The sequence below is a fragment of the Chelon labrosus genome (genome assembly GCF_963514085.1).
Source record: "Chelon labrosus genome assembly, chromosome: 8".
NCBI classification, from domain to species: domain Eukaryota; kingdom Metazoa; phylum Chordata; class Actinopteri; order Mugiliformes; family Mugilidae; genus Chelon; species Chelon labrosus.
Genome location: NC_140358.1, coordinates 17,990,101 through 18,015,403, shown reverse-complemented (window position 1 = coordinate 18,015,403; position 25,303 = coordinate 17,990,101).

Genomic DNA, 25,303 nt, shown 5'->3' with positions numbered 1-25,303 from the left:
TGCCACGGAGGCTCGTAAACCTTCCTATGAACTATCCTGCTGGATAAATGTCCTGACACGCACATTTTCAACATTCCCAATTTTGGAAGGCGGCCCGTGGTTCTCACAATGAAAGAAAATAGCACCATTGCAATGGGTTACAGTTAATAAATGTTTTATGTGTTCCTGTGATAACCTGCGTCTCTGTGCAGTGACCTACCTGCTTGCTGTACATGTGAAAGTAAATCCTAATAATGGCCGCGTATCAAGGCATGATCATAAACATGGCATGAAGCGAAGGGGTAAATGTGAGTGATGGATGTTTTTGAAGGACATGTCCATGATCATCTAACCGTAATGCACCTAGTACTTCAAATAATCTCTTCTTTTAGTGTGGTCATATGGCTGGAGCATGTACAGTCATGGATCTTTAACTTGGCTAGAATAGGTTTACCTTTTTCCCCCTCATATATTGTATATATTATTGCCTTGATCTTAGCATGATCTCTGTCTCCACTTCTCCGTATCAGCAGTCATCAGCAAACAGAGGTTGAATGGGTCACCGATCCGATGAGCGAGGCTAGAAACGCCAAGGTCCTTTGTTTTCTGCGACACCGTTTTTTCTTTCCCCGAGACCAAACAGATGTTTTATGAACAGAGAAAAAGGGGAATTAATTGATTCAAGCCAAAAGAAGTTTCCCCAAATGCTGGCCTGATAATAGGGGAGCCGTCATCATTAGGATTGATGGCACCAATTTATTATTAATGATTCGTAAAATGAGATCCAGTAGACCCCATTTTAAATACATTTTCCATTACTGAGAAGCTGACAAGTAACACTGCTGATTTCACCACCAAAGCCTTTCATTGTCTCTCCTTCTCCTTCGGAAATACAGTACCTCCTCTTCACCCGGCACAACGTCTCACTTTGGTGATGCTTGGATTGTCCCAAATTGAAAGCATTTGTTTAAAAGGCAAGATGTGAATATCAAGCCTTGTCACGGTGCTGTGATATTAAGGTGTTTTATTTTGTTTTAAACCACTGGATGTAATGTACATCCTAACAGATTTCCTCTTTCCCTGAAATGTCCTCCCATTGGCCTCAGACTTTGCAGCCATCTGCTACAATATGATATTCTGTCAATCAACCTGCCATCATTATAGCTAGTCGTACAGTATGAATTTAAATGCGAAGACATCCCGTCTGCCTGTTAAGTCATTTATGGAACTCATAAATGAATATCCAAAATTTCCTTTGGTTAAAAAATAAAGCGACAAAAGTGCTGATGAAATCGATGTGTAATAAACCAGATGGTGCAGATTAGCTCCTGCACTGCAGTGATACGGCAACATCGGGCTCAAATGTTTGTCTGATTGTATCAAGAAGCTAGCCAGCTCGAAAGTAATTGCAATCTGAATGGATACAAAATCCCCTAAACTTGCCGAGACATCGCAGTTGATTTAAATACAGACAGCAGTTAAACTGCCTGCGGGGCCACAATAAATTATTACACACACTCCCAAACCAGACATCTACCTTCTTACAGTAGATAAAGCTTCCACTCCAAAAATACCATTAGCAACGCCTAGAGTGTGCTTAATAATTGATGACTTTAGCATCCACGATAATTAAGAGTTAAGTGAGCTCGTGTGTAGGTGGGTGTTTGTGCACTTTGAGGCCCTGTGAATTCGTGTGGCGATAATCTTTGTTTCTGTATCCACAGTTGGAGCTCGCGTGTGGTTGCGCTCCTGTTGAAAAGGTGGAGATTCCTGTTGAGCTGTGAAAACAGCATTGTAACATCCTGGTGGCTTGCCACTCATCCTCCTTTACGCTCATGCTGATGTAAGGGGAGTTCCAGGAAGCCATTAGTCCAAATGACTCTCATTTTCCTGGCAATATTTGAGCGCAGCGCAGAGGCGGTCTTTCCGGCCCTTAAAGCGGAGATGTATAACTTTTTGAACGCCGTCATTCGCTGCAGCGGCGAGATGTTTAAAGCAGTGGCAGTGAAATTCTTTTAAAATGCAAATTCAATCAGAAGGCCGTGTACGGCTGAATATGTCACCCAGTTACATAGCTGTTGTTGCAAGATGACAGCGGCTTATTAACTGCTACGAATCAAAGCCCTCATCTTAACATGGCATCAAATTGTTAAGTTTGTTTTACTTAATTCTGCACGTCACACATGGCTGGGAATGTGCTTGTTAAATATACAGCCGCTCCTCACAGACATCAGTCTCTGGCGTCTCTTGTTTTACTTGAGGCAAATCCCCATTCTCTCAAGTTTAGCCTTCTAAGTAATGAACTTGTCAATCACGCTTTGCAGTTAATGCCAATTTGGTTCTAAATAGTTTGTGGTTGAAAATGAAACAAAATAAACTACTGTCTTAATAAAAGCCCCTAATTATGATACTATTAAAAAGCATGTATAAAGTATATGGCAGATAGAATAAGATTATGAGTTTCGTATCAGTCCGCCTTTAAATTACTGTATTAGCGCGGAAAATAGTAGCAGCCTGCGCAGCTCATGTACATTAATATTAAACAAAATGCTTTTGAGACGTGGCATTCTATGGGCAAATGTATGTAAGATTAAATAAAGTATGAGCGAATAAATCTAGTTTATAGCAAACTGTTGACTTTCAATCTAACTTTGCTAGCTAGCACTAATAAAGTTTAGCTAGTTAAAGCTACGCCGGGAGTCGTTTCACTCAGGTTTTGACCACCTCTCTTTAAATAATTGTAAATCTCCATGGTCTAAAAATCAAGAGCACAAACATCGGGTTTTAAAACGTGACGGTAACGTAAATTTTTTATTAGCGAACAACACAAATAGCTTCTCATGCTACGTGTGTTTACCGTGCCGCTTTCTCCGTCAGGTTAAATTAGTACAGAGCAGGTGAGCGGCCGGTGTTTGTGTGTGGAGGGTCTGGGGGGGAGACGGCTTTGGGGAGCAATGGGAAACAATACGCAAGCACAACATCGTTTGAGACGTGCAAAAATATTTCCGATTCGTTATGAGACCATGGCGGAGTAAACTTGACCCTGGTGGGCCGCCATATTTTTTAACATTGTATGGAAAACACTGCGTTTCAACTAACAGCTACAATACTCTATTTTCACAGAAGTTATTTTGACACATCGCAGGCAGCAATCACAGGTAAAAATATTACATATAATGATGTCTGAGTTTAGCCGCTTCACTTTTACTGTAATTGCACTGTGCTCACTGTCACACTGTCATGACTTACGGGGACACATGAAGAAAAGGGAGGCATAATAAATTTAATACTTGCTTTTCCCACAATGACAAAGGTTTTTTTATAAGTCAAAACATCTGGTGCGAGTATGAAACATAAATAAAGAGCTCCAATGTCAGCTGTGTAGGCAGCGGGTTAAGAGAAGTTAGCGGTGTTAACACAGCTGGGTACACCGTCTTACTGTTTCTCTTGTAAATCCTGAGCAGGCCTGTTTTGTTTCAACCTAATCGCACCTTCCTCATGTGAGCACGGAGCAGCCATAACCCAACTCCCACTACAGCCAGGCAGAGATAAAACCAAATGCTCTGTGCTGTTCCGTGACATCCAGCCGTATTTAAAGCGCAACGTACAAGTAATAACCTGATGAGTAATACAACACAAAGTGGGCAGATGCCGGCTCTGGTGGGCAGTTTAAGATTTTCTGCTTAGTTGGCTGAGTGCTCCAGAAAAAAAGCAAAAAAAAAAAAAGCAGGGTCACGTGGAAGGACTTAATTATAGAGTTAACGTGAGGATCGTTTTAACAAAGGAAGTCAGAAACTTGTATTATTAAATCATTCCACACAGTTTTATGCAACGCTGTGAAGGGTTTTGCTGCCTGATCAGCATTTATGAGTCACTCAAACCATCGTACCTGAAATTTATTTCATTTATTTTACTTCGAAATGAAACTATACGCCCCTCTCACCAATGCAATCCCATCATGGTTGTCTACGTTTTTATCCACAACACATAATAAATCATAAGCGCTACAGTTACATGCGCATTATTTTTTTTTTTTATTATTATTCAGATTGAAATCAGTCACACACGTTGTAGCTCCTGTTTACAGTCTGTAAACAAGATTTAATTTAATACAGCCTGGTGATGACATGCGCCAACACATTTAACCCACATGCACACAAGGGTTGAATAAGTTATGTATTTGTCTTTCTCAGCGGCTACATATTCTCTTTGGCACGTCTTTGATCGGCTCCTTGAAGATGGATGTCTGTTCGGTGCAATAATTGCTGTTATTGCATTGCTCTTAATCAGCCTGATAACAAAGCACGCTTACTACTGCTGGAAACAATGCAAGGGGAGAAGACGAGGGTAGCTCGTTAATGGTATGGTTGATGAAAACAATTAGGCAAAACACAGGCTTCACTTAGACGCAAAACATCATGACTACATGGCCAATAGGTTCACACGCCACATTTTACTGTCTCCTTCTTTACGTTGAGGGAAAATTCATCTGCTGCTTTGTAGCTTGTCATTCTCTCCTCCAGAGGAACCCTAATTTGCCTAATTTGAGAAAATGTACATACTATTAGGATGTAGTTCATCTAGCTGGAGTCTTTTAATGGACTGGTTTAGATGGACCATCAGCAACTCTTCAAACTAACCTGCACCGCCTCCTTCCTGTTTTTGGGGGGAGGGATTTACTTTTGGTTGGCAGACCAGTTCCATCTTCCTGCACAGCTAATGAGAATAAATTGCCGTAAAGCAGTATAGAGTGCGTTAGTGTCGTAGATGTCTTACGAGTTACATGGGTGCCATATTGGACACAACAAGTCACAATGTCCCTATGATTAATTTATCAAAATTTGAGGGCAAAAAGCAGCAATTACCTAGCCTGCTGTAGCAAGACTCAATTCTAATCAGAATACGAGTCTGGTAACACGCCATTGGGGATGTTTTGTGTTTCAACCGACACAGACAAAAATGACCACTTGATATATTTAAATAGACAAGTGTTCCCTGTCCCATCTAACTGCTAGTTATTCTTTTAGATGTGCCAGCAAACATTTTATTGATGCACCTTTAAACTATAGCTGTTTCAGGATCACAGAGCCCTTCCACACATTCACACCGAGGCAGACGGCGTTTATTTTAACCTGCTAAGCATACCAAATGAGGAAGATTACCATATCAAGGCAATTAAACACTATAGTTCACTGAAAGGTGGATCATTGAAAAATCAAGTACCTTCCTCAATAATACCCTATAGACAAACCATGTCCACCAGGTTTGCGTTTAAACAAGTGCTTAGAATTAATTAGCAAATGCTACTTGACCACGATCTAACACACAAACCGGGGTTTCCCCTTGTGTATATGATACGCGCACACACAGATGGGAAAAGAGGCAGAGCACTGAGGCATATACACACACACACACACACACACACATAAATATATATATATATATATGTTTATGTAGACACATACCCAAACATTTACTTATTTACTTGCACATACAAACGTACATTTCTTCCCATTGTCCGTGTAAAATGACTGCGCACCGGGATCCACTTTACATGTGCACAATAGCCACTTTCCATTATTCATTCTGTGTGATTCATTCCGTGTTAGTCTGCCTGAAAAATGAAATGCATGAATTCAAAACACACTCAGTACTGTACTGTGTAATTAGAGCGTATTATGCACTTAACTGCAATTTGAATAATACAATGCAAATCACTTTCCGTAGAGACTTTTAAAGGGTGGATACTTTGCTTTTTACTTACGCCCATCAAGACCGAAGCAAAGAATTGAAAAAAAAAAAATTAAAAATTAAAAAAAGACTAGGCCAGAAAAAAAAAAAACTCTTAAAATCCCATTATGAGGGTCTGGCCTTCTACGTTTGACTCAGCTGTTAGCCTGGTAGCACTTTGTACACGCCACATGATGTGTCGAGCTAATCGCAGCAGAACAGCTGCAACTTTTCTGCAATTGCAAAGCAGATGAAAATATATATACCCCCTGATGTTGACCTCAATTGGCTTTAAGTCTTTACAGCAAAGCATCAATTCTCCAAAAAGCTCTGCTCCCCTATTAGTTATCTTTACCCCCGTTTATTTATAAAAGTGACTTATATTGACCGTCTGAGGCTTTCTTTCAGTCTCAGTTCTCATATCGTGCCCAGCGGCAGGCGGTCTTTCATAATTCAAGCCTCATAAGTCCTAAATTGAATCTTTGAGATGCATTTCTCTTAATGTAATCCAGATTTATTGAATTAGATATCTGCTTTAGATTTATTATTTGCGCTAAGCATATAAATCTATCAGGAGTTTTTATTTTACACAGTGCCTCAAATGGCAGAGGACTTTGAATGGGCTGACTATTAAATTGCAATTGCAAACTAACATGGGCTACATAAAATACTGTACTATTAAGTACTCGGCAAGTAAAGAGTAAAAGTAAATTATGTGCCGAGGCTTGTGCAGAACGGTTTCCTAATACAGAAGCTGCTCCAAGTTCAGAGAGCTGGAATATTGGCTCCACATAACTTAGACTGTGCGGCAGCCTTTTTACTGAGCCATGGAAAAATTGATTGCAATATAAACAGATTTTAATGAGTCTGATGATCACTGGAATTCAAAGCTAATTTGATGAGTATCACAACAAAATGTAGCTTTGGAAAATGTAGAGCAGACAGGCCGGTGCCAAAAATTACACATTTACCAGCGTATAAGATTCAGTTATTCACTGGATTTTTTTTTTTAAATATTGACCACACGGAGAACGTGTTTGCCCCCACACACGCTTTACAAGCAGGTCCTCTGAATATGATTCATCTCTTCCTCCAGTTGCTAAACGCACCTTCTTTGAACTCCTCCTGGTCTGAGTGCAATCTATCCAAACTGTAAGTAACAAAAGGCCTCCTTTTCACATCTAGTTAACTCAGTTTGGGAATATTTTCACAAACAAGGTCTAGGCCAAAGCGTGATCAATGCGTCTCCCGGCTATTTCCACACTACATCTATCAAATTGCAGATTTTAGGGAACGGGTTGTGCCTGCCTAGAATTTATGACGACTATTAGAGACACTGGCATGAGTGCAAAACCGAGACAGTGGGAGAGAGAAATGTTTTTGTAGGGACTTTGCTTCAATAAAAAGATTAAATTCAGCGTGAGCCAAAAATATTTCATTCTTAGGAGCCACAGAGTGCTGTATTCATGCCAGTCTCTAATCAGAGACCTAAAGACTGAAGTCCGGGAGGGGGATGTGATGCTGTAGTAATGGTGACACATTAAAAAAGTGTAGCACTCTCCTCCTTACAAGACCAACTGAACTGATAAAGCAAGACGGATCTTGTACTTAATGTATAAGACTATTCATTAAACACCACATTCTCTACTTTAACAGACATGGCTTTAAAAAAAAATATTCACACTGGCTCTATCAGTATTGTCACCAATTTATTTTCCTTTTACAAAACTTTGTGAACCAATATGTATAGAGTTTAATATCTTAAAGCTGCACCAATCAATATTTTTTTTTTTTTTTAAAAGAACTGTGGAACAAATTACTACATCGACTGTAAAAGGTTTTTTCTAATGATGAATCCACCGAGATTTATCACCCGGCTCTGCAGTTCTCTTCAGCTTTTTAGAGCTTTTTAGCATCTTCCAAATCACCGACTGCGTTTCCATGCGCACCATTGACCTGGTGTTGATCGCATTTGGGCTTTGGAGGTTACATGGATCACAGAGAAATCTGTTTATTCATGCCTGTTATTGATTACAAAGCGCCGTCAGGCTTACAGTGAATGAATGTGAGGATATATATACGTGTTAATGTTGCTCCCTGTTGCACAAACGAACCCACCGTTAACACCAGTTTTGATGTTTCCATCCTGATCCTGAGTGTTTCCACTGTACAAACTAAATCTTGTTGCACTGTAAAGCCTATGCAATGACAATAAAGGATATTCTATTCTATTCCAATTAATTCATCCATCAACAAAAGACAAAACTCTTATTTTTCCCCGTTATCACTCTCGAAGTGAAGCAGCCATTGTTTGTGTTTGTTTCGTCACTTGGCTGGAGCTGCCCCTGAGTAGGTAGTTGGAAGCGGTGCAACACTATCTCGCTTTCATTCAAAATACTCCACCAAGCATAACAGGGTCTCTGCCGCGACAAGGGCTTATCTGAGTAGAAACGATGATCTGATGTTTGCATGCACCCATTGTTTTGTTTTTTTGTTTTTTTTCTAGCCCTAATATAGAGCTGTCTTCTGCAAAAAGTTCATAAACCAGGGTTGCAAACTCTCACACTTTTGCCGACAGTCACACGCTTTCAGTCTTCATCTGCACAAACCAATCTCACACCAAAAAAGAGAAAGCCTCAAGGCCTCTCCTTCATGAACATAATATAGGTTAAACCTGCTTTTCTTCCTCCGCACACAGGACTGAACATAAGGCGTTCTCCAAATTTCTGCACCAACCAGAGAGGGAAAAAAAAAAAAACACATTTCAGCTCCTTTTAGTGTCTGTTTGCAAGGACGGATTAACAGACTGTGCAGTGGGTTAGACTTCAGGGGTGAACACAGACTTATATCACATCAATATCACAGAACACGATTTACAATTACTCATATATTACAGATTTAGATGTCAATAAAATGCCATGTTAATATCTAAATAAACTCTGATCTGTTCACTTAGGTCATGTCATGTTTTTCGATATGATAAATATATAAATGCCTGAACTACGAAAATATGGCAACAGGTAGCCATGGCAACAATGAAAGCACATTCTGCGGTACTACACACAGCTGTAATTAGATTTAAATCCTTGTCGATTTATAGATGCGAAACGTTATTATTACTTTTCAAAGTCTGAAGATTTGCTCAGATTAATATGATTAATTTGTGATTTTACACGTTGTTGTTAAGGGCGAACCTTTTTTTTCTGCTGGGTTAGTTAAAATTAAATTAAATCAGTTTACCATTAAATCAATTATCTATATGCTAGCTGCACAGATTAACAGATTAAATTATGATGAACACGGTGGAGACCAAAAAAGGGCTAAAACACAGCCAACTTACATTCCTAGGGAACCCGTAACACGGAATGCTAATATGCTAATATTGCTCAGTGTTTGCCAGAGGAATAAATAGGCAAAATGTATTAGTATGTACACAATAAAGTGTTAACAGTTGGTTCTGATGCCTCCAAAAAAACATATGAATTTGGTTTAAAACTTTCATTTTTTTTAAATTGTGCCAGGAAAAGGAGGATTAAAGGATGGTCTGAAAGAGCTGCCATTTCTTAAGCTGATGTATTACCATAGCTGTTGTGAATGCTTTGGGGAAGAGGTCTGAACGGGGAGAACACTTTATTATAATGCTCGCTACCTGGGAGAGGTAGTGGGAGCCGGCTTTAAAGAGCTCGGCTAGAACAGGGTCAAGAGCACAAGTGGATGACTTTATCCTGCTAATTGCAACGCTGATTGCATCCTCTGTCATCATATTGTAAGATGACATGGAGGTCGTGGACGCGGAGATCCCCTGAAGTTGTTTTTAGCGTCTATGGCTCCCGTGGTTTTCATTCAAAACCGAGTCGAATCGCTACAATTATCAATCGATGTTTCATTATGAGGCTTGAAAGCAATGGAGGGGATTTGGAAGATGGTCAATTGTCGAAGACGGGGTTGTTTTTGTGTGAAATCAGCTCTGAGGCAATGCCGTCTAATTTGAGCAGAACTGTGTCTGCGGGGAGTTTTTATCATTCATTGTTAAAATCTACAAGGTCAACAACTGAGTCGGTGTCACGAGGACACTGTAACTTCACAAGTCAGGGTCATTTCATAGAAAACAGAAGTGCTGAAAAAATCACATAACAAAACAAGACAAAGGCAGTCACATATGGCAGACAGCTCTAATGACCACAGTGAGTATTCAAAGGGTAAAATGTCAGAAAAAGAAACAGTTGGAGGAGAAAATAGTGTTTTTTCCTTTTATCTGGAGAATAAAAACTATCATTTGTGCAGCTGAGGCAGTTGAAGAAAGCCAATACTGAGTTTGAAATACAAATTAAGGGCCCATGGGGAGATAAAATCACTAATGAACACTTCAGGTTCTGGTCTTGGCTGTGTCTGACTGAGTCAACCACTTGATTTTGTTCTGACACCTGCCATATTATTAAATTTGAATATATCAATTCAAATCCTTTTGCTTTCGCACAAAGTGAGAAACTGCTTCTCCAAACAACACCAGGTCTGGAGTCACGACACGACAACTTGAGCTGTTGCTGGAGAAGCACACACACACACACATTTGAATGACGGCAGCCGCAGCTGACGGAATGAGACTGAAGAAGTCATTAGAAGTAGGAAGTTGCTGACAAGATGAGCTCAGTGCACCACATCAGGAACAGGAGGCTGAAGCCTCCAACGACTGCTTTTGTTGTTGGACTGCTTACGGTGCTGAGTAACCTTGGAAGAGGGGTTATTGCAAAAGCCCTCCGTTTTATACTACCTAATATCTCATGGCCTTGCGTTAAATCAGGAAAACATAAATGTGACTTTACGTCCCTAAGCCTGTAGAGCCCTGGCTATACAGTATTTACCTCTATGTCTCCAAAGCTGTAATAATAACAATAATAATCCATCCATCCGTGTATTATCTATATTCACTTATCCTTAGAGGGTTGCAGGGGCAGGTGCCTATCTGCTGGTCTATCCACAACACAAGCAGATACACTTCACAGCATTTCTTTGGACTGCAGGAGGAAGGCAGAGCACAAATAATGACAACAACACTTCCAAGTAGGAACCAGATTCACTGGCGGTCTAGGCTTGGACTGCAAGAGCTGTGATTGGTCCGCTTGGTAGTAGCGCGTTTCTGACGCTTTAGTATTTCCGGGTGCTTCTCCATATCCGCAATTTCGAATTGATTGTCTTGGATCAATAAAAATAGACCACATCGAGGAAGCAGAGGTTAACTCAAGAGGATTGGAGATACAAACATTTGTATGACTTGTCTTTGGCAAACTTTAGGCGAACTTTAGGCGAAAGTTTCAGTCGCCATTGTTGAATTGAAGCAGGAAGTGGAAAGTGAAGCAGGAGGTAGAAACAAAAATTAATCCGACCGACAAAAAAAGACACAGTGCCGACTAACGTTTGGGTGGCGTTTTCAAGTAGCGAGCCAGGCTGATGAGTGCACAAGTATAAATGTCTCGCACTGGCGTTGGCTACGTGCGTAGGTTATGGCGTCTATGTCCTGCAATGCTCTAAATGAGACTTTACACCAGAAATCATTCATGAAAAGTAACAATTTAGTACATTTACACATCTGATTAGCTTCTAACCTGCATTTATAACTAAACTACTCAACCTTATATGATAGATAGATAGATATAATGTTGCTTGCACAGTCATGAATTAGTAATATTGAAGATCTGTTAAGCGTACACTTACTTTGACTTCTAAGGGTGCATTTTTAAATTCAAATATCTTATTTCTCCCTACAACCACTGCATGAAATAAAAGACTGTGGCGGAAAAAAGAAACAGCTCAGTCAGAAAACATGGATCAGCTCCAGAACGACATTTTCTAAGAGGTTTGGCAAACAGTTGAGTGAACGGCACTTCTGTCTTGTTTCCCTTTATAACCCAACTGTTAGCTCAATGGCAATTGAACATATGTCATGCGGAATTGACCGAACTGCGCGCTGAAATGTAATCGGGGCTTCGGATCATAAGTAAAATGTTCTACAGCAGTATTTGTGGTTGCGTACACTTGAAGCTTTGCAGATGAGATTTTCTTTTCTCCACTGCAGTCTTTCTGACAAGCAAGTGTTGTACTACTAACGCTGTTCTACTCAAAGGCCCCATATGCCATGACAGCGAGCCAGCATGAGAGGGAACTCAGCAAACCTTCATAAATAAATTACAATATTTACACGTGTGTTTTTGCCGTGACATTAAAACACGCCCTGCTGGGGAAAAAGTAGACGTGTGCAGCTGATGGAGATCTGTTTATCTGCTGCAGTTGGTATTCTGCTTAAAACAAAGTAATGTGGTCATTTCAGGATAGTGTACAAAACCTTTTTTCAGTCGGGGTCATGAATATTTGAAAGACACACACCTAAGACGAGGAAAATGTTTGAGGAAACATATATGTCAAGTTATTTTAAGCTTTAAATTGCAATGATTCATTTACACCTCACCTGAGGGTTCTGGTTAGTGTGGAGGTCCACCTTCACCTACATGTTCCTCTTCTTTATGCATGAGCTGGCCTAGCAAATCACATTTAGACTGCTGAATAAATTAAAAGCAAATGAGGAAAAAAAAACACAAAAATGTTCAAAATGTAATAAGGAAGACCACTGAAACACCTGTGTGGCGTTTGAGGCCGTGTCCTGGTGGACCACAAGTCAGTGATTAACACTTTCACACATATGACCAGGCTTTGCATTTATTCTGCTCTTAAAATATACTTAACATGACCACCTGAGATATTTATTCTAGTCTGTCTTCATCCTTCAGTGACTTGTGACCCATCTAAATCACTTTTCAGTGCAACGTGTGTGTAATCTAAAACTACATTAGACTTTAAAAGGACCCCAGTGAGCTTTAAAAACAACATCACACTGAGCATAAAGTAATAATGCACGATTAAGCACGCGTCCCGTGTCAGTTATTATTTGAAGGCAATAGCTGTATCCCCGGACTTGTGAAATTCAAATTAAAATGCACGGTATAGCGCAAAATATTTTGAATTAAAACCTGAGTCTATAAACTGCAGCAGACCGTTCAGTATGAAATGAACAGTCAAGTTAACCATTATTTCTTGTGGGCTCTTAAGTCTATGAGGAGGATATTAGCAAATGTGCTTCACTATCTTTATATTTTCTGGAAGGGAATAAGTAGATAACATGCAAACTGTAGAATTAAAAATTAGCCCATGGGTAACATGAAATATAGGTCAGAAAATGAGAGGAGGGAAGGAAAGAAAGCAGCTGACTTTTTGCTGCTGGTAAAGGGACAATAAAACATCCAATCTTCCAAAACAGCCTTGTCATGGTCCCTAAAGCCAGAACTACTTAACACCAATGTGACCAAAGTGGTTTAAACAGACCAGCCAGCATTCGCATCATTAGAGCCCCATGATATTACCGCCAGGGTTAAAAAGGTTACTGGGCAAGAACCAAAGAGACCATGATGACATAATGAGATTCCCCCTACAGTGGAGGCACATTCTCCAACCCCGCAGACAGAAAATCATGTGCAAACTGGCAGCAAGCGAGCTGGGAATTCACTGGCCGGTCCCAGAAGTGGGTGGCGCAGGTGGAAATGTGACTTTGAGGTAAAAAGGCCTCCTACATTTCAAGCTACGGCCAAGAAGCTTACACCTGCAGCCCTGACGCCCATCAAGCAGACGAAGCACTTCTGGGACAAATCCCGCAGAGAGCAGGTATCCATCAAAGTCAGTCTGGAGTCACTCGACTTTCACATCCTTCTCAGTTTCATTTAATCATAATGGATCTTAAACTATGAGATGCAGCAGTGTATAAAGTCTGTTTCACAGTATTTGCAATAAAAAGAAAGAAATGAGTGATGGATTAATAGAAAAAACAGATTCTTCTGTGTGTGGTTTATTGGATTTTGTTTGACTAGGCTGTAAAAATGTAATTAATAAACTAGCATTACTACTTCACTGATGCATGCCTCTGACAACCAGTTAAGTTAAACTCTTTGTGCTTAGGAAACGTATGTAGGAAATACTTTGAAGAATCTAATAAAAGTGTTTTTGCAGAATATTATGGCATTACTGAACATAGACTGTATATAAATATAGACAACGTGTCCCCACTTCCTTGCATTGGCCAAACAGACGCTAGTGAGCCAGAGTTTGTGTAGTATGGTCCGAGAGTGGAGCCACCGCAGTTACTAAGAAATGCTGGATTATACACTACTTATTTTTATTTTTTTTTCCTACTCTCAGGATCCTACAGGACTGCTTTATGGAGAGGTTGGCATGGCAACTGGTAGTCATCAGGTCACATCCTGTTTCTGTAGCGTCAAATAACTAAATCAAACCTTATCAGAAAATTGACATGCATCAGTATCAAATTAACTACCTGAAATGAGAGAAACTATTCTAAAAAAAAAAAAACATTTTTACGTGTATTGCCGTGTTTTAGTTTTGCCCAACTCCCATTCATTAACATGGAGGAGGAGGAGCTTATGACCTATACTACAGCCAGACACCAGGGGGAGCTCTACTTGCTTTGGCTTCACTTTTGAGGAGCTGTTCTACACCATTGACCATTTGGATATCAAATATGCCCACTTCATTATATAAATGTATTAGAACTTCGTGTGGAGCTGCAGCAAAGCATTGTCGATTATGTCGACCAGATAAATATGTGGAATACATTCAGGAATCATAAAGTTTACATTCTTGCACAATTAAGGCGGCTAACCTTTTGTCATGGCTCTGTTTTTTTAGATTCCTGTGTTCATGTTTTGAGTTGCGTTCATGTTTCATGTTTTTCAGTTTCCTGTTTTATTTTGTTAAGTTCTTGGTTTCCTGTCTTGTGTCCCTTCCTGTATCTTCCCGCCGTTGTAATTGTCTTCCCCGTCTTGATTGGTTTCACCTGTTCCTCGTCACCTTCCTGTCCTGTGATTTCCCACCTTTGTAATTGTCTGCCCTGATTGTTTTCACCTGTGTCTCCTCTGCCCTTGTGTGTATATATATAGTCCTGCTTTTCCCTTTGTCGCGTCATACTGTTTTCTACTGTTTACCCCTTTACCCAGTGTTTTTGATCTCTAGTCTTGTGATGTTCCGTTTTTGTCTTTTTGAAAGTTTTGATTTTTGTTTTTGGTTCTCCTGCCGTCTCAGCAGCGCTTTGTGTTTCCTTCTGTTTAATTAAATTCATTTTTTGCCAACTTCTGCCTCATCGCCTAGTGTCCAGCATTTGGGTCCTACCTCACCCTGAATATCCATGACACATTTACCTGACGAGCTCTAACCCAATCATCGAGAGCATGGTAATTCTTCCAAAAGAGACGCCTTACAATGGTAAAACTTAAAGGCCCTACCACAGCAGCACAACAGCTACGCACAAGCACCTCAACAACAAATATCCACCAGCTTTCTGGCCTCAAAATAAGACGACAGTGTCCATATTTGAGCTATAACAGTGAATTTTCACTGGTTCTTGGTTGGTAGTCAGCGCCCGAGGATCATTGTTGGGTCCTTATCTTTTGTTTTAAACAAGAACTCAGTAGATGGTATATGATGGTGTATGGTATTTGCTTTTCAGTGCATTAGAAAGTTGTAAGCAGTTTGTTTCTGTGTATAAATAGTACCAAATAAAGAAGCTGAACATAGATTTCCATTAACATCATATATTATTACGTAAGTCGGCGTAAACAGTCATTTGCATTTTAAATAATGCAGGTGCACTCAAATTGCCATCAGTTAATTCATACTTAACAGCGTCTTTGATAATTCATGAAAGAATATAGTGAACAAAACCTTTCCTAATTTGGTCAGCATTAAATAAATCTTAATTTGTTAGGATGATTAGTATCATTAGGTAAAGGTAAATGCTTTCTTCCTTCATAGGATTCATGGAAAAGTATGTCATTATGATAAAACAGGATATGAATAAAATGTGAAGGATTTAATGGAAGAAGTTATGCTGAAGTTTTGGTCAATCAATAGATTAATCAGATGAAAAAATGAGGCCTAAATTAGAGTAGGATTTATGAGTTATGGCTAAAAATGTGTTCTGTGGTAACACAGTGGCGAACTTTACCGACCAAAAACTAATCAGTTCATTTGTGATTGAGTCCAAGTGAACGACTGGCGACCTGTCCTTGGTGTAACCCGGATCTCACCCTCCGCGTCCCTCCAGAGGACAAGCTGTTACTGAAAATGAATGAATGAAAGAATGAATGAATGAAAGAATGGGCGAGGACGTCTGTACAGACTCTGGCCGCGAGTTTTTCTTAAAAAAAAAAAAAGATTAACAAAGAGTGAATATTAAAAATACCTAGATAACGTGTCTCACTAAAAGCTACGTTGGAAATGCATTAACCCATTTATGAAAGAAACACAATGTCCCTCATTCTCCTTATTGTGTCACATTATCCTAATCCTGAGAATCTGAACGTATTCCTGCTAATGCTCTGCATAATGGACGCCACGGGAAACGCTCTTGTATAGGTGACGGCTGCTGGCTGCATGTACCGACTTTGTCCTGCAATACACCTCTCACCACTCGCTGCACCTAAATGAGGTGTCTGAAGACATTAAATAAACATGGTTTCGGCAGTTAGTTATTTTAAGTAGAATGTTTTGAAGCAAGCTCCTTATTGCGTGCAATGAAACATGTCTGCAGAATCTGAATTTCAAATTAGCATCCTTTGAAGATGAAAAAAATAAATAAAAATAAATCCTCTTCCTTTTGAAAGAAGTGGATATGCCCCAATGGGGACTGTGTGGTGCACTAGAATGATTTCCCGTGGTCAGGAAGCTGCACTCGGTCAAACAGGTACACACGCCGAATATTTTCTGAAAGTGGATAATAATTAGCTGAAGGAGTGCGATGAGCGCTGGAGATTGAAGATGTCGCTTCAGAGGCGGGCAGAGTTATCGTACGACGGGGAGGCTGAAGACTTCTCCATCTGATTGTGCTCTTGTCTAATAGAGCTACTTCCAGATGCAGTGGCCCCCGAATGAAAACAAGATTAGAGCTATGATAGAAACATTTTTACAGCTGGCAGCACAGGACCAGTCTCCCTCGCTTCTGACGTGAGCGCACACGCTTCAGAAGGCAAAGAGGAACGAGGGTCATCTCTATGTATGTGTGTGCTTCCCACCTCGTGTTTTCTTTGTTTGCAAGATGAGAAGGATCAACGCGAGAGGGAACGGGGAGGTTTCTTTGTGACGGCGATATCTGAAATTCCCTCACAAGTTCCATTCAGCTGCAGGCTTGAGGTTGTCAAGCCCGCTGTCGGCCTGAAAGATAAAGAAAACTTAATTTCCGGTGTAAAATTGCTATATCTAAATTAAAAGGTAGACCCAAACAAAACAGGAGAGTCTAAAGTGAAAATTAAAGATCCAAGTTTCCAAATTACACGTCTGATGATACAATGGGCTGGTAATAACACGTTCTGGGTTACTGGATTCATAATAGGCTCCTGTTTTGATTATTATTTTTTTTCGTACTCGGAGAAAAACCCGCTCCTGACCCGAGATGTTCAAAGAAGCCAGTAGAGGAACCGTGTATTAGGGAACATAATAATTAGCAGCTCGAGTGCCACCGTTGCCACGGAGCGGCCAATTTAGCAAGCAGACGTCTTGTCCCATTCTGTTTGGTACAGAGGCAGCGAGAGATGATATCCAAGAATCATCCTCGGAAAAGCAGGCAGAAACAATCATGAACGAAAAACAACGTCTGCGGGGGATGTGACCTCCCCCCCCCGTACGTCCCTCCCCTGAGAGCTTCCCCAAGCCTCTCTGCCTCCCAGAGGGCTGCAGTCCGTAGGCATGGTTAAGCTTTGCCTTTCCTCTGAGGATACGAGGACCCTCCTGCTGCTGTACCAACACTCATCCACTGAAGAATCTCTGCTGTGTGAGGCAGCAATCAGCCCGTAGCCTATTTACAGCCTGGGCCACACAAGCAGTGATTCGATTGCAAAAAAAAAAAAAAAAAAGTTTGACAATACGATGGTATCTGCACGTCTGCTGGAGCGTCTTGTGTTCTCCATTTGACGTGCATCATCTGCTTGAAGTAAGGACTTAACGCCGACATGTGGCCTGCGTGTAGAGGAGTGTTGTGGAGTGCTATCTAACAGTACCGCTCAGAGGAATAAACTGCACTCAGGTTTACACACAGGGCTCTCGTGATTAGATTCACTAAGGGCTTCAGCAAAGATAACACTTGTGACGATAAGCCTTTGCATGGTGGGATATGTACTTTGTGTGTCTGTTCGGGCGAGGAAAAATAAAGCGGGGAGGAGGGAGGGTAAGGGGGGCGGTCATACACCTTGCCTGGTGAGCATGTAATGTTGTTGTCAAGGCCACAGACACCTCCGCAGAGCACGGAGAATATGAAGGCTGACGCTTCTCTCCTGCCACTTCTAAGCAGATTATTGCTCCTCTGTACTGAACTCCTCCCGTGCAATTGTTGAGGCCCCCGACAACACACATACGCAGATGGAAAGTAATGTTCGTGTGGCATATTCATCCAAGGTTAAAATGTCACGGTCAATATTAAATGGAAACCGATTCAGCCACTGCTCCTGAATCCTCTGGAGGCACTTTGTGACATTAAGCCTGGAGCTTGGACAGATCCAGGCAGTCAGCCTAAGCATCCTGCAGGGGCCATCTTTCCCGAGCTAATCAGCTACGGCTACGAAGAGCAACGTCCTCTATTCACTTGGCAAATTAAGTGACAGGAACAGAAGACGCAGAGATGGACATGCTTTTGCGTGTTTACAGGGCAAACAGAGTAGATTTTCCACCGAGGCGCATTGTGTAAGCGTGCTATCAAATGCTACTGCCTCTTTAGTTTAACAAGCGGGGAGAAAAATCCTTTTCCAAAGAAGAAGATTCTTTTCAGAGACGCTCCCTGAGCTGTTCAACCATTGTCAACTTTTCTTTTTCAAACTGTAGGCACTACCTCCATTTCCTTTGTGAATAACACCGTGGAAGAATAGTGTCTATCAGCAGCACATTCAAAAAGAAATGCAAATTTGGTGGGAGTACTCACATCTCTAAGGTTTAGTGCATTTTGTCAGTTTTAGTATGAACACACGGCATACTCTGTCACAGTCGGCTCGGGGAGCAAGCCAACGCTAAAGTATCAAAAACTGCAGTTCCCTGACTGGCCACTTGAGGCTGTCTTTCAAAAAAGTGAGTCAATCTCCATAGACCTCCATGTTAAAATTATAGGCCGCATATAAAAATGGACAAACCCTCTTTGACATCCCTCATAGGATTCCTGAAAAGCAGTTTTGAAGCTCAGTTTGGTGACTCAAGCTGTCGCCATCTTGGCATTGGCCTAAAAACTGTAACTCCAGCCTAATACAAAAACGGTTAAATATGTGAGGCGTGAGTGGAGGCGGGGCAGACAGTGGCCACACCCTCAATTATCATTAATCAAGTTAACTATAATGACCAAAACCATTTTCTTAACCAGGGTGTGAACATTTTAATTTCTGCTGGGATTTTAACATGGAGGTCTACAGGAATTGACTCACTTTGGAGCCAGCATCTAGTGGCCGTTAAAGGAACTGCACTATACATAAGCTTCATTATTCAGTCTGTTTTCCTTGTGCTATTTTATTTTGTAAACTTCCCTCACTGTCGTCGCCTGTGCCTCCTTAGCCTTGTCATTTCTATATTCATTGTCAGTTCGTCTGTGTTTTATCCTTTGCTCCTCGCGTGTGTTCCCTAGTGCTTCCCTTCATAATTGCCTACCTGCCTCATTCCCTTGTCACACTTTTGCTCAATTACCATTTTATTGGCACCATATGTTCTCCATATTTGTATTGTTTTATTAACCTGTTTTCTTGTCATTTATTCTGCTTCGCCCCCGTCTGCGTCTTCATTTGGGTCCTACCTTCTTTCCGTGAAACATAAAACATAACAGGTTGGAGGCTGGAGCTTGGTTAAAGTGCCCAACCTCATAGGAGAAATTAAGGTTTTTACAGTATTGGGCAAAAATATAAATTATACATAAAAACAAAGTTTGTTTTTAAATAACTCGCCCTTTTAACTTGTGATAAAGCTTAAAATTATGAATAAATAAGTGTGTGGCTGCTCTGAGGTCGCTAGCTGTCTGTCCAGATGCCACCTGTCTGCCTCAGCTCCTGTTTGCCCATTTTTTAACTGAACTGAATCAGATGGCAATAGCGGAACCACCACACTGGCTGGGTTGATATCCATCTCTATATAGAGTCAATGGCTTTTATTTGTTTGTTACCTGGCAACAGCTTCAGTGTCAGGAAAACAGCAGTAATATGGCCATATAGAAAGCCTCGTGATTCAACTTATTCTACAAAAGGCAGCCTGGAAAACACAATACTTTCCCTCTTCTGTGACTGCCAGCTGTGCACTTGTCCCTGGGTGAACAACCACAATGGGAAAACGTTGTGCTGTTCCTCTTCACGGCAAAAAGAACAACACTTCACTTGGAGAACATTTTCATTCAGTCGTTTATTTATTAATTAAAAGCCTGTTCAACTTTGTAAGACGCGGAATTGTTTCTCTTTAGCCGTGCGTGACTTTTGAACCAACTGTATACTGCAAAAGAGACAAAGTGGAGTCTTGCCTGCTCAAGCGGTTGAGGCAACCCGAGCTGGTACAGCTACACTCCACATCTCCATGCCGAGGCCCCAAGGCTTCGTGTGTTAGCGCCAAATTGACAAAGCAAGTAGATGTGACAGGGGGAGTCATAAAATTGCATTTTGTAGGATCAGTGTTTTCCCCTCCTCTTTTGTCCCTCAGCACTTCAAAAATTAGATCATTGCTCAATTTGACCCGATATGATTTATCTATGACTGGATCCACGTTACCCACTCGTTGAGATAAGATGGAAGAGGATGAACCCTGCAGCCTCCAGGGACAGAACATGTAGATTTGATGCGGACGTAGTCACTGCACAGCAATGCAATTTCTGTCTTGTCTTTGACAAATACCCATCATCTTTATGACTCCGTGGCTGCAAGACATATCATCAGAGTTGATATTTTTATCATTCCAGGAAAATTGTTGCTTTCAGGTACAACCTTTTCCTTTTTTTTTTTTTCCTCTCTCTCTAAGCCATTACATAGCAAGGAGATGACTGCACCAGAGCCATATCGACAGCAGGGTGCACAATCATTTGTAGAGAGATTGAAATGTTTGCCATCGGCATCAGATGTGCTCATAATCTGGAAGATGGTCATGTGGTATGCCGCACCACGGTTGTCCATGCATTCATTACAATGGAATAATTGTTGCTTCCCAGGGGATAGCCTATAAAACCCCCAACGGCCTTGCAGGGATTCATTGCTCTTTTTTGCAGGACGCTCTGTCTCCTATGTCCAGGGTTTTTGATTGCATATGAGAGAAGTAGCCCTCTAAGCAAAGATGAAATGTATCAATGATACTGTAGCCCGCTCCCATCTCTAATTCCTTGGGTGCTACACTGAAGCATAGATTGCAGAGAGGTTCTGTGAAGCATGAAGCCCTGGCTGAATACTAGGTCAGCTAACAATCTCAGACCACACCGATACACTGGCCTGAGTTTCATATTGGTCTGCACCTCCTGCCCAGCGCACTGAGATGAGATATAATTGAAAATACTGCAATAAAGCTTTTGTGAATCCAAACTGCCCCTGGAAACTGACCTCTGAGGTGCCTTTCTCATTGTTTTTTTTCCCGTGTGCCACTTAAAAAGGTTCTGCAGCACGTGTCTTTGCATAGCTTAAACACATCACGATATTAAAGGGCAAGGACCTCCTGCCTTCAGTGATTAACTGCGGCATAGTCTGATCATGTAAATAATATTTTCTTTATGCAAATCCAAATCCAGTTAATACATGCTGATTGCCGCGCCATTACTGATTGTTGATGTTTAACATGATCACGGTAAAATACTGAAGGGTGGCATTTATTTTTTTACCACCTCCGAACAATCGCACGCAGGGCGGGCGCATTTTGCAACGTTAATACGACGAGTCCTAATAAAAAGAGAAAAATGTGATGAATATGATGTCCAAACGTTCTCCTGGCTCGGGGACAAAGAACAAAGCCATTTCCCTTTGCAGAAGGATTCTCCATGGCTGCAAGCATGCATGGGAAGGATGAAGTAACATTTGGCTGCTCAATTAATTTTAACGGTTTTTACACTATTAAGCACAATTCATCCAGCGGCTATTACATCCTCCCCTTTCTCTTTCTTGTTTCTCTTTGATATTTTTGTGGACCATAGCAAAATTCCTGTATTTTTAATCTTGTGTTTTAAAATGCCGGTTGTCAGACGGGTCCATTTGGTATTAGAGCCAACTCACTTTTTTCTGCAATCCTTCATGTTGTGGCTGGAAGCACGAAAACAGCAACCCCTCACGATTATGATAGTCATTGAAATTAGAGTAATTAAGAAATAGTTGAGTGATGAAACAATTTTTCTGGTTGCAAGCATGTGAAAAGGTAACCTGCTTTTTAACGAAAATTAATTTTTGTCATTCCAAGCGCTCACATAAAAGTGAATTTTAGACATTTAAAAAAAAGAAAGGTCAAATGGGCGAATCTGAAAATGATCTTCTATTGAAGCCGTGTTCAAACTCTGTTAAATTATTAAGTATATTGAATGTGCTACGGAGATATAAATGTATTTCACTCAAGGACAAATCAAGTAGTTTTAGAAAAGATCATTTCTTCCTTCCAGTTGGTTCATAAACTCATCATTTTTTTCACCACTAACACAACTTAACAATCATAATAGAAGGAGAATAGAAGCCCTTTCTGTGTTACTTCAAACTAACTTCATGCAGTGCCTAAGATAAAAGGACAGATAAAAAAAACACCATGCTGAAAGTAGTGATGGGGAGCCTCCGTTTCAATAAATGCCTTATCCAACCTTTCACTCTCCATCACTACAGGCCGACGAGAAAGTCAAATGCTTGGCCTGAGATCATCAGAGCTCTATAACCACATTCTGTGACACTTCGGACTCCGTTGCGTGTAGCGCTACAATAGCGAGTTACAGGCCTTGTCTGTGTACATGGCTATTTTATGTGCTTTGGCTGTAGTCCACAATTTTAAGGTTAATGAAAAGTAACCTGGAAGAAAATCCTTCCAGCAATCAGAAATGTCTGCAGCGTTGAGGTGTAGACGAGGAAACCAGAGTTTTCATCGGCGTGTCCACACTTATCCGTTTTGTTTACACAAGGTAATTTTGTGCCGTGGTGGACATGGCCAACACACTGCTGATGCTGAGGTACAAATAACCGTACAATTACTCTTCTATTATCGAGGAACACAAGCTTCAGAAGATAAGAATATGTCACGTAGGTCACTGCTTTGCTACATAAACAAACAATACTGCCAAGCGCTCTGATTGGTCTCATGGACACCAATCAAGTCTTGAGGTCCTCCTATGTTACTGTTGCTAGGTTAGCTAAACAATACCATATATATTGGGGTATATTCCCTGTTTACTTAATTTGCACTGAGTTGTGACTCTTCACCGTCATAAAGTGTGGATACAGCAGAGGAAATAACCACACATAAAAACTAAAAACTGGTGAAAAGGCTGGTGAATATGTACAATGTCTTCCATTAGCATGTTTGCTAACACCCAAAAACGTTCAAGAAACTGGATTTGTAGAGTTTCTTGAAGACATTTCACCACTCATCTCAGTAGCTTCTTCAGTCCTAAGGGACTGGTGGTGAGTTGAGGTTTAAATAGGAACATCTGTGGGTATAGCCCACCAGAAACTTGGAGGACTAGAGTCTGTTAACGGCTAGATACTTACCTGTCGTTAAAAGGGGGACTTTGTCCCCGTCCTCTTTCTCTAAAGAATGGTGCTCTAACGACCCATTATCAGTCAGAGGCTCCAGTCTCAAGGTGTGAACGAGGGTGACATTTCTTGGGGACAGAAGTCAGGACTGTGTTGTAAATTGATGGCAGATTATATATCAGCCCACCTCCCCTGTACAGAGAAGGATTTTTCGATCTAACACAGATGACTTCCTTTACTCATCTTTCAAACCATCTGTCTTCTCTGGCTAAAATGTGGACGTTGTTGTCTTCAAAGGAGTGTCCTCTGTCTGTCCCATTCACACCTTGAGACTGGAGTGTCTGACTGATAATGATTCGTTAGAGCACCATTCTTTAGAGAAAGAGGACAATGACAAACTGTCCCCCCCTTAACGTCAGGTAAGCATCCACCCATTGACAGACACCAGTCGTGTACGCCTGTGGTCATTTGTGTTGAGTTTGTGGTGGGCTACACCCACAGATGTTCCTATTTAAACCTCAAATCCCCACCAGTCCCTTAGAACTGAAGAACCTACTTGGATGAGTGGTGAAACGTCTTCAAGAAACTCTACAAGTCCAGTTTCCTTTCTTTAACGTTTATGGATATACCATGATCTGGACGACTGAGAACCTTCACAGACTGGTGGTTGCTAACAGTTTGTCTCCATGTTACTTCTACACAGGTTTTCAACATTTTTCTGTATAGAGCCCCATTTTGATAGTGTTTGTCTACCCTAGCATCAGTTGCATAGAAGTCAGGACTTCACGAAGGATAAGAGCCCTCTTATTACTGGTCAGCAGACCAATCAGAAGACCAACAAAGGCTCAATTGTGTTTTTGCGTTTTCAAGAGGTTTTTCTTGAGTGGACAGGATTTATTTCTAAGAATAAAGAATAAAAACCAGGTTCTAAAAAACACTGAAATATCCAGGAAATGGCAAATTGTTTTGTAGTATATGCAAAACATCAGCGATCTAATCAACTGATATTCAATGAAAGGAAACGTAGCCGCAAAATTGAATTCATTTTTGCTTCAGCTTCTGCTGCACAGCTCCCCAGTGAGGAGCAAGCAGCATTTTCCCTCAAAGCAAAAGGAAAAAACGAGTCAGGACAGAGTTAATGAATGTCACAGAGCAGTGATAAAACATGTGGTGAAAGCCCTACAATCCTCAGCACAGTAGCATGTCCACGGTTCAGGTTAATTACCTTACTTTCTATTAGTGTAAGTGTCATACTTGTCTGCTAATTGGTGCCTGAATTCCAATTAAAATTACCAATTGTGTTATTAACCTCAATAGTGGACTATTAAATATTAACGCATGTCTTTTGTTACAATAAGCAGTGACTGTGCAAAAGTTATTTTCTTACCAAGCGAAATTCAGTAAAATTTTTTTGAACTTCTTTCAGTGAGAGATGTGAAAATGGATTCATATTTTGTGTGATGGTTCATCGTCAATCAACTTTTGTTTTTGCTTTTTTGAATGTCTATGTTTACTGAGAAAAAATATAAGCTGTTGAAAACTTTATCGTGATAAAGGTGCAAAGTGATGTAAATTCAAATCAAACAAAAGGCCTCCCTTTTACAGCCCAGTAGTAAACAAGTCACCACAAAGGCATTTACACTGAGAGCATCCTTTATGTCCTTTATGACTTCTTCAAGCTAAAGCCTTGGACAAGCGCTCTACAAGTCTTTTGCGTCTTTTCATTTTAAATTCCTTTAATTTAATTTAACTTACTGCATTTACAACGTCAAACATTTTGCCATTGCTTGGCTCCGATGGCCTGGCGCAGTCTGGCAACATTTGGATTTCAT